This window comes from Hibiscus syriacus, unplaced genomic scaffold (assembly GCF_006381635.1).
Source record: "Hibiscus syriacus cultivar Baekdansim isolate YM2019G1 unplaced genomic scaffold, ASM638163v2 tig00111504_pilon, whole genome shotgun sequence".
Classification (NCBI taxonomy): domain Eukaryota; kingdom Viridiplantae; phylum Streptophyta; class Magnoliopsida; order Malvales; family Malvaceae; genus Hibiscus; species Hibiscus syriacus.
In genome coordinates this window covers 645,022-654,550 of record NW_024063107.1, presented here as the reverse complement: position 1 = coordinate 654,550, position 9,529 = coordinate 645,022, and the positions used below count along the sequence as shown (strand labels likewise).

Genomic DNA, 9,529 nt, shown 5'->3' with positions numbered 1-9,529 from the left:
ACCGAACCGTTAAAAACTTTAGTTTTTGTTTCATTTTAGTACACCCGTTCAAAATTAAACGTTAAATTTTGATTTTTTTTGAAAGTTTATGTACTAAACAAACAAAAACTGATAATTTAGATACTGAAAACGTTAAGTTTTTAACGGCTTGTATTAAAATGAAACAAAAACTAAAGTTTAGGCATGATTTTGAAAAAAAAATGAAAGTTTAGGCACTAAAACGATCAAAGATAATAATTTAGGTACTAAATGTGTAGTTTACCCAAATTAATTCAGGATAAAGTATATAAATTGTCCCTTGATTATAGGGTATTGCTCTATTAAGTCATTTGACTATTAAAAGTTATAAAATGATCATCTAATTATAGAATATTACTTTGCTAAGTCCATAGACTATTAAAAGTTACAAAATGATCACCAACTATTTATTATGTTATAAACTTGTAATTTTCGTTAAAACATTGGCAATTGTTTAAGCTAGACGTCAACATGATGACTGAGATATGATAGTCATTTGAGATTCTAGGATAAGATTTTACCATATCACAATTAACATGTTAATGTTCAAATCAAAATACTGTTAATTTTTTAACAAAAAAGGACGAGTTTTAAACATAGTGAATAATCAGATGATTATTTTGTAACTTTTAATGAGAGACACATCAAAACAACACTCTATAGTTAAATAAAATGTACATAACCTAATTAAGACGTCCAAAAATAGGACTCATAGTCGGGAGTGTAGTAAAAAAATATAACTTTGGGGTAAGAGAAGTGTTAAAAATGGTTTAATTAAAATTAGGGTAAACTATTTCAAATATCACTCGTCTTAAAGTTCAGGTTTGAAAATGTCACCGTCGTTTCAATTTTGTCAATTTTATCACTGACGTTTATGTTTCATTGTAATTATACCATCCTACCGTTAATAACTTAACGATACGATGACATGGCATCTTCGAGTCATGATGTTGCTGATGTGGCTTCCTCATCAAATGACGTCATTTTGACTTAACTATTTTGATGCTAAAAAAACAAAAAACAACGTCGTTTTTGTTATAATCATTTGATGAAAAATTACTTTTATTAGGATTTGAACCTATGTTATTAAGGAATAACAACTAAACACCCGGCCACCGAGTTAACTTAATAATCTAATATATTTAACAAAACTAGTATATATGTTAAACTGTAGTTGTTTACTTCTTCTCCACTCTCGTCTCTTTCTTCTCCAGCGTTTTCAACGATGACATCCGTCGATCTCTACGAATCCAATAAAACGTCAAAATCAAACTATTAATCAATTCAGAAGAACAAATGCGTATAAAGAGTGATGTAAAAACAAGGACTTTTGTCATTTTACCTGAAAGCACCAGGCAATCCGAAGTGGGAAATACTTTGGGGTAGGCATCCATGATTAAGCTGCTTTCCCCCTTGGTAATGGGAGAGAAGATGATGCTAAGAGAAAGCGTGATAGTCCGGTTTTATTGAATGTTATGCCACCCGTTAAGAAGCTTGGGTATCCCTTCAATAGCTAACCAAAGATGCCTGGTTAGACTGAGACTTCAATGACGAACCAAAGGTGCAGGTGACATCAACTCTTCATATTCTTTTCATTTTCTACATAAGTGGGGAAGATGAAATGAAGACTACAAAGTCGATCATGCATCAGAGAAAGTTAGGAGCTTAATAGCAATCGAAGCAACCCTAGAGCACAAACGGAGTGGGACCTTTTAAAACAATGAATTTAGTAAGAAGTAGTAAGATAAAAAGGAATGGATATTACTTTATAGAACCATGACCCTATTCCATATGTAATGGGGTAAGGGGAATGTAGGATGGTAGACTGCCCCAATGCCAAGTTGAGAGCAGTTTTAAGAATTGCCCACCGTGGGACTCGATCCCACGACTACAAGATTAAGAGCCTTGTGCTCTATCAACTGAGCTGAACAAGCAATTCAAGTATACAACTACAGTTTAACATATATATTAGTTTTGTCAAGAATATATTAGATTATTAAGTTGATTTGGTGGTTTGTATAAAGAAGACTGAAAGTATATAGAGAAAAATGGGAGTAAAGAAAAAGAAAGCGGGGGAGAATCTAATTTTAATGGTAGCCAGAAAGGTATTTATAATAATCTTAAGTAATAGTGTCGGACATAGAATAATTACGACTACTTATAAATTAATATGCTCAATAGATTTTGATAGGTCATGTATGTCCATCGAAAATTTTGTCTATACGTTATAATTGACTCGAAAATTATGATATAATATGGATTTATTAAAAACTCTAATAAACAAATGAATCTATCTAAAAGTATCGATTGACTGACGGAGAACTGAGTTTTCGCAGACTTGGGTTAGATCATTAAAGCCGCTCCTTCGAGTCCTTTTTCCACATCAAATTCTGCTTATTTGCGACTTAATGGGACTTCGAAAGGTCATTCTAGTACATGCCAGTGGCACCTACAAATCAAAGGACTGTTAACTTTTCTATTAGAAAGATAAAAAAATTCGATAAATTACGTGTTTGGTGTTTAAATATCAATTTTGATTTATTTTAATAATTTTTTCAAAATTATATTTAGTGTTTAGTTTTTGTTTCATTTTAGTATCCGTCATTAAAAACTTAACGAGTTTAGTATCTAAATTATCAGTTTTGATCTGTTTTAGTACCGAAACTTTCAGTTTTTTTAAAACATAACGTTAAATTTTTAACGAGAGTAGTAAAATAAAATAAAAATTAAACGTTAGGTATGGTTTTGAAAATACTTGAAATTTTAGGTACTAAAATGGACCAAAACTGATAATTTAAATTCTAAAACAAACAAAAAATGTTAGTTTAGGTACTAAACGCATAGTTTACCCAAAAAACTATGATGATCCAAATTCGATATTTAATTTTATCTTTGATTCAAGTAAAAGAATAAGGGGTTATTTGATTAAATCAGAATGATTAAGCGCTGAATGATTCAATGACCTGAATGATTCAAAGGCTATGTATGAATTAGCTCTGAATGTGATATGATGTTTGATAATGGTTCTGAATCATTCAAAATGTATTTTAATGTTGAATTATTCAGCATTGTTTTGCTGAATCATTCAGAGGTGAAAATCAAACACGCTGAATGCTGAACGGTTCAACATTCAACGCTAAATGATTCCATTCAACAGTAAACAAACAGCCCCCAAGTCGAGTTTGGTTTTACCTTTGACACTGGGATAACAATAAACACACAATTCAATTTTGGTCCTTAGATTTATTAGAGTTTTCAGTTTTATTTTCAAGCCCAATTTGCTCTATGGGTTGTTGGACTTTTGACCCATCTTCACAAATCAATCACCCATACCCATTCACCATGCTCTTTCCTTCTTCTTCTAAAACCCTAAACCCTAATTTAAACGACAAGATCGTGGAAGCTAAAACTCTCCCTCAAAGAATGGCTAAAATGGACAAACAGAAGCCTCCACAAGAACCCAAACCTACGCCAGAAGAAGAAGAGAAGAGAATGGAACGCAATGGAAAGGAAGACGAAGAAGAAGAAGAAGAAGAGGAGAAAACCTTCGAAGAATTAGGTCTGGATCATCGATTAATCCGAGCTCTTCTCAAGAAAGGCGTTGACAAGCCTTTTCCAATTCAACGTGTTGCAATCCCTCTCATTCTAGTAAGCTGAGATCATGCTTAATTCTTTACTTAGTTAATGGTTATTTTTCGTTTTTTGATGTTTAATTCTTTAATTAGAAAGGAAAAGACGTGGTAGCTCAAGCTAGAACAGGCACTGGAAAAACCATTGCATATCTACTTCCGTTGCTTCAGAAGCTGTTTCCCTCGGATTCCGGTTCGAAGTCCCGGCTTGCTCCAGGCGGGTTCATTCTCGTTCCCTCGCGTGAATTATGTCAACAGGCATGCTATATTTTTTTAGACTCGTTTTGGTTGTTAACTTCTTGCAGTAAAATCGGAAATTTTCAATTTAATTTTCGAAAATAGAAGATAGCCAGTAGTTTCAGCATTATATTTTTACTATTTGGTGTTTGCTTGTATAATTGTTTTCCAGGTTTATAAAGAGGCCATTTCATTGGTTGAACCATGTAGGGTTCAATTGAAAATTGTGCAATTGACCAGTGGAATGCCAGTTTCTGATTTGGTTAGTTTTATTATTTATGTATCGTTCTTGTAATGCTTTAGCATTGAACCACCTTTGCTGACATATTTTCTTGTATTGTTAAATTTGCAGCGAGCTGCATTGGCGGGGCCTCCGGATATTTTAGTAACTACGCCCAAGTGCATAAGAGATTGCTTGTCTGCTGGATTACTTCAGCTGGCTTCTATTGGTGAATCATTATAAATTCTTGTCCTTGATGAGGTAAGATTTTGAGCTAAATTTAGTGCAACTTTCTAAAGTTTTATCATAGATGATTTTCTGAATGGTGTAAGTATGTACTCATATGATTTGCAAGCCGCTCTTCAAACATCTTATACTGTTATCTGGAATGGGACTGCATACCTTAAATGCTCACTCCTTTCTTGCTTAGCATATGTCAAATAAATCTGCGACCTATATTGCCACGTACTGTCGTTGTACACTTTCTACCATTGAAACATTATTCCTCAATATTTCAAAAGGAGGTCATTGATAGATATTTGCTTACAGGCAGATCTTTTATTGCAATTTGGCTTTGGAGATGATCTTAAAGCTCTTACTCCTGCCATTCCTAGGCGTTGTCAATGCCTTCTTATGTCTGCTACGTCAAGGTGTGTTATAAGCTTTGTATGTTTTGTAAATTAGGTTATGCTGTGTATGTTTTAAGCTCTGTAAGTTTTATACATTGGGTGACGTTGTATGTGTAACCTTGCAATCTTTTTTCCTTTAAGATTTTCAATCCCTGCTGATCAATCTATCTTGGCAAATGATATTTGGCAGCCCTGATGTTGACCAACTTAAAAAGCTGATTCTGCACAATCCATTCGTTTTGACTCTGTCAGAAGCAGAAGATGTTAAGGATGAAATTATCTCAAAAAGTGTTCAGCAGTTTTGGGTGAGAACCTATATTAGGAAATTTTCATGGCTATTGAATGTAGTTGGTTGATTTTGATCTAATTTTAGAACAATGGTTTACCTAAATTATTCTCCCGTGTTCTTTGATGGATTGCAAAACTTATTTACAGTTTTATTTAAGATACCTGATCCTTTAACCCTTTATCTTAAATTTTTCAGATTTCATGTAATACGAGTGATAAGTTACTTTATGTTCTCGCTCTCATAAAGCTGGAGTTGGTGTTGAAGAAAGTTTTAATTTTTACTAACACTATTGTTACTGGTTTCAAATTGAAACTATTCTTCGAAAAGGTAGTCCGTCGTCATCTTAAACTTAATGCTCCCTCACCTTTGCTATTTAGTAGTCAATTTTCTTGCATGCTTTCTATTTGAGTTCCGTATTTTTACCAAGTGTTCTGTTGCATGTAACCTCTATCTTAGATTAGGCCTAGTTTGGGCATTTTAATTTTTTTATTCTCTTGGAAATTACCATGTGTATGACATACAGTTTGGAATCAGGTCTGCTATCTTGAATGCTGAGTTGCCTCAGAACTCTCGTCTACATATCCTGGAGGTATAGTAAATAGTCATGTTTCACTGAGTTTTATATAGATTTCAAAGACTATTTTGTATGTATTATTATTTATGCAATGCTAGAGCTGAAAGATGAAAATTTTGATAATACCATTTGCAATGTTTGTTTTGATTTTTTAGATGTTTAGTTATTTATGCAATGCTAGAGCTGAAAGATTAAAATTTTGATAATATCATTAGTAACATATGTTGTGATTGTTTGCCATACTAATATCTACTAATTGTTGTTAGTTTAGTTGCTTATGCCTGCAATTTCCCCCCCCCTTTTATCAGGGATTCAATGCCGGGCTTTTTGACTATTTGATTGCGACTGATGACATCCAAACAAAAGAGAAGGAACAAGCTGTTAGGGACAAAGATGTGGGCTCAAGGAAGTCCAGAAAGGGTGCTAAGCCAAAAATTGACTTTGAATTTGGTGTTGTGAGGGGAATCGACTTCAAAAATGTGCACACGGTAAGCTAATTTTTTTAAAAAAGCTAAGCTTCAAAGCTTATGATCAGTTGTTACTGTTACTGTTTATTAAGATTAGTTTTTTCATCTATAAGATTTGTTATGTACTATAGTTACTGGCCATTTATTTTATTGTTATTTTCGTGCTTCTTTTTTGTGCAGGTTATAAATTTTGACATGCCTTCAAGTGCTTCAGGATATGTACATCGTATTGGACGCACTGGAAGAGCATATAGTGCTGGTGCTTCTGCTTCTGTTTCTCTTGTGAGTTTGTCTGACAAAATTATAAATAACTTTTGTAGGGCCACAACGTTGGCTAATGACTCATTAATACCCGTTCATAACTGCACATGAATTTACATTTTGTTTTAATTTGTTATTCATAGCTCTTGCCAATTAATCCTTCTTTCATTAACAGGTTTCACCAGATGAGATGGAAATTTTTGAAGAAATTAAATCCTTCTTTGGTGAAGTAGAAAATGACACAAATATTATTATGCCATTTTCACTTTTGACCAAGGATGCTGTGGAGTCTTTACGATACAGGGCTGAGGTGATGCTATTTTGATCTTTCAATGTCCAATGATATGATTTTAGTTATTATGGTTAAGTTTAATGGCTGTTGAACTGTGAAAAGTTTTAGCTTTTACAAATTCTTTGTTTCAGTGCCAACTGTTTTATATATTTAGTTCATGGTGCTTATTTCGAGAGGGCGAATATTGCAGGATGTGGAAAGGAGTGTGACGAGAATTGCTGTTAGAGAATCACGAGCTAAAGATTTAAGGAACGAAATTCTCAACTCTGGCAAGTGAGTAATTACTGTTTGTCAAAGATATCAACAGTGCACCTGTAATTTAGACTGGTTGACTGGTTTAGTCTCAAGTTTTTTTGAGTTGGTTTTTTGTTTTGGTTAGGTTGAAGGCTCATTTCGAAGTAAATCCAAGAGATCTAGGTAATGAACGGACATAGTTGGCTTTCATTATTTTCAACGTTATTACGATGTCCCGTGTCCTTATATGTCTCGTGCTTTTTACCGTGCCAGATTTATTGAAGCATGACAAGGTTCTGAGCAAGGACCCTCCCGCTCCCCATCTCCGTGACGTGCCCGACTATCTGTTAGACCAAAAAACACGTGATGCCAGCAAAATGGTCAAGCTTACTAGGGCTGCAATGGGAGATAACAAATCCGGTCGACGCCAGGGAGCCAAGAAAAGATACAGAAAAAGCAGAGATCCTCTCAAGAGTTTCTCCTCTGAGGTGAACCAAACATCCGTTTCATGATTATCTGAGAATGTTGCGACATTGTCATGTTTTGTGATTTAATCTTTAACATCTTTACAATTATTTGGTCTCAGGCACCGAAGAAAGTCGGCAAAGATAAGAAGAAGATGAAGGACAATGGTTTGGCTTTTACCCGTAAAGCGAAAAAGCAAAAACCTGTCTGATTATTCAGCTGCAATTCGTGTTTACCGTTAAAGCTGACCGGCAATGTCTGCCCATTACCGCAGGCAAGAATGGTTTGTGATTTTCTCTCCTAACGGTGTCGCCTCTACAGTCGGAAATTCATCTTATCGAAACATCGAACACGAAGTGTTGCCTGTGAATGTGGCATGTTTGAAGGTTCACGAGGTTATGTTACTCGGCAAATTCGAGTACGGTCGTCGTTTTAAGGTTTTTTTTTCATGTATTTATAGCGTTCTTTGAAGCTATATCTTTATATTTATGTATGTGTATTGCTAGAAAAATAGTCAGATGCAACATAGGATGGGATTAATTTAGATTGAGAAATTCCAAACGAAATAACTGAAAGTAATTGAGATTGATCAGAAGTCTTGGACCAAAAATATATTATAATTCAAATTTCAAATATAAAGTAATAATTATAAACCAAAATATTTAAAAATTATTTCATTTTTTCAATATAATAATAATCTAATAATTAAGTTCAATACTATTACTTTATCTTTTTATCAATATTGACAGTTACTTTGTTGTTTGTACAAAAATGAAAAGTTAAAAACAACAAAAGTATTTAGAAAAAAAATGTGAAAAACATATTTATAATTTATAAATTTTAAAAATGAAGTTGAAGAATATTGTTAAAACATAGAAAAATTATGAAAAATATATATATTTGGGAGAGTTTAAGGAAAAGTAGCCTAATTTAAGGCCGAGAAAATGTGCAACTGAAAATGTTATAAAAATCATAACATTTTCAATTGGGTGAAACATAAATTGTTAATTTTTTTTATATTTTTCGGTTAAAAACCTTATTTTATAACGTTTTAAGTTGACAATCGAAAATATTACATTTTGTGTAATATTTTTTGTTGAACAAAAAATGTTAAAAATATGACATTCGAAAATATTATAATTTTTATAACATTTTCGGTCGCGCCATTTCATGTCTTTCATTAGTCTTAAATTAAATTAGGTTGTCGTAGGCTAGAGCTACCCTATTTTTTTCATCTGTTTAACTGATTCAAAAAGAAAAAAGAAAAAATTAAGGTTGAAGGGAGAAGGAATCTAAGAATTAAATAATTTTATTAAATTTGAAAATAAAATATTTATAAAAATTAATAAATTCAAATTCAACGGACTTAGAAAAGTAGGTTTTAAATGATTGTATATATTTATTTAATCAATGTAAAATATTACTTGAAGTTTAATCAATGTGAATTATACCTTAGCTTTAAGGTATAATTTAATTATGGTATAAGAATGGTATATAGAAACTAGTTAAAACAAAAGACGGTCAACTTATTGAGTAATTTTAGTGATTAAAGAAATATTGTTCTTATTCGAAGTCTTTAATTCGAATAATTATATTTATATGATATACGTGAATTATAAATAATTAAGAAAAAATATAATTAAATATTATCTTGTAATTAACTCATATTATTAAAAACCACAAATCAAGTGACATTCGTAGTAAAAAATTGTTGTTTTCCTTGAAGGTTCAGGTTCGAGCACCATGAATATTAGCGTTTAATGTTAAAAAGTTGAGAATTATATTTGAACATAAATTATCCTATACACGTCTCGGATTAATAAAAAAAATACTATTAAAAAATAAAACAGAAAATAAAATCAAAAAATGGTTCTAACGGTAAAAAGTAAAAACCAAGAGGACCACCTGAGTCAACTCTCCGCGGACCAAACGGCTAACGAGAAATTGTTACCTAAGCAAACGGAAATTGTGGGGCCCATCATCAAATCTATAATTGTTTAATTAAATTTGGTAATTATTTTAACAATTTTTTTTCAGATTAATAATTTAATTTTTATATATTTTTTAAAATTCAATTATTAAAAAATCATTAAAAAAATTAATGAACTCTTATATACTTTATCTAAATGTAAAGTGTCAAAAAGAGCGCTAATTATAATTTAATATGGACTTGTTTTTATTTTATTTTCTCTGCACATTTGTTTTGTTTCCCCC

At 32.1% G+C, this 9,529-nt stretch overlaps 1 pseudogene; it reads left to right on the top strand.

The window, feature by feature from the left end:
* The first annotated feature begins 1,647 nt into the window (after positions 1-1,647).
* On the top strand, positions 1,648-7,760 carry LOC120164097 (annotated as a pseudogene).
* Positions 7,761-9,529: the final 1,769 nt, after the last annotated feature.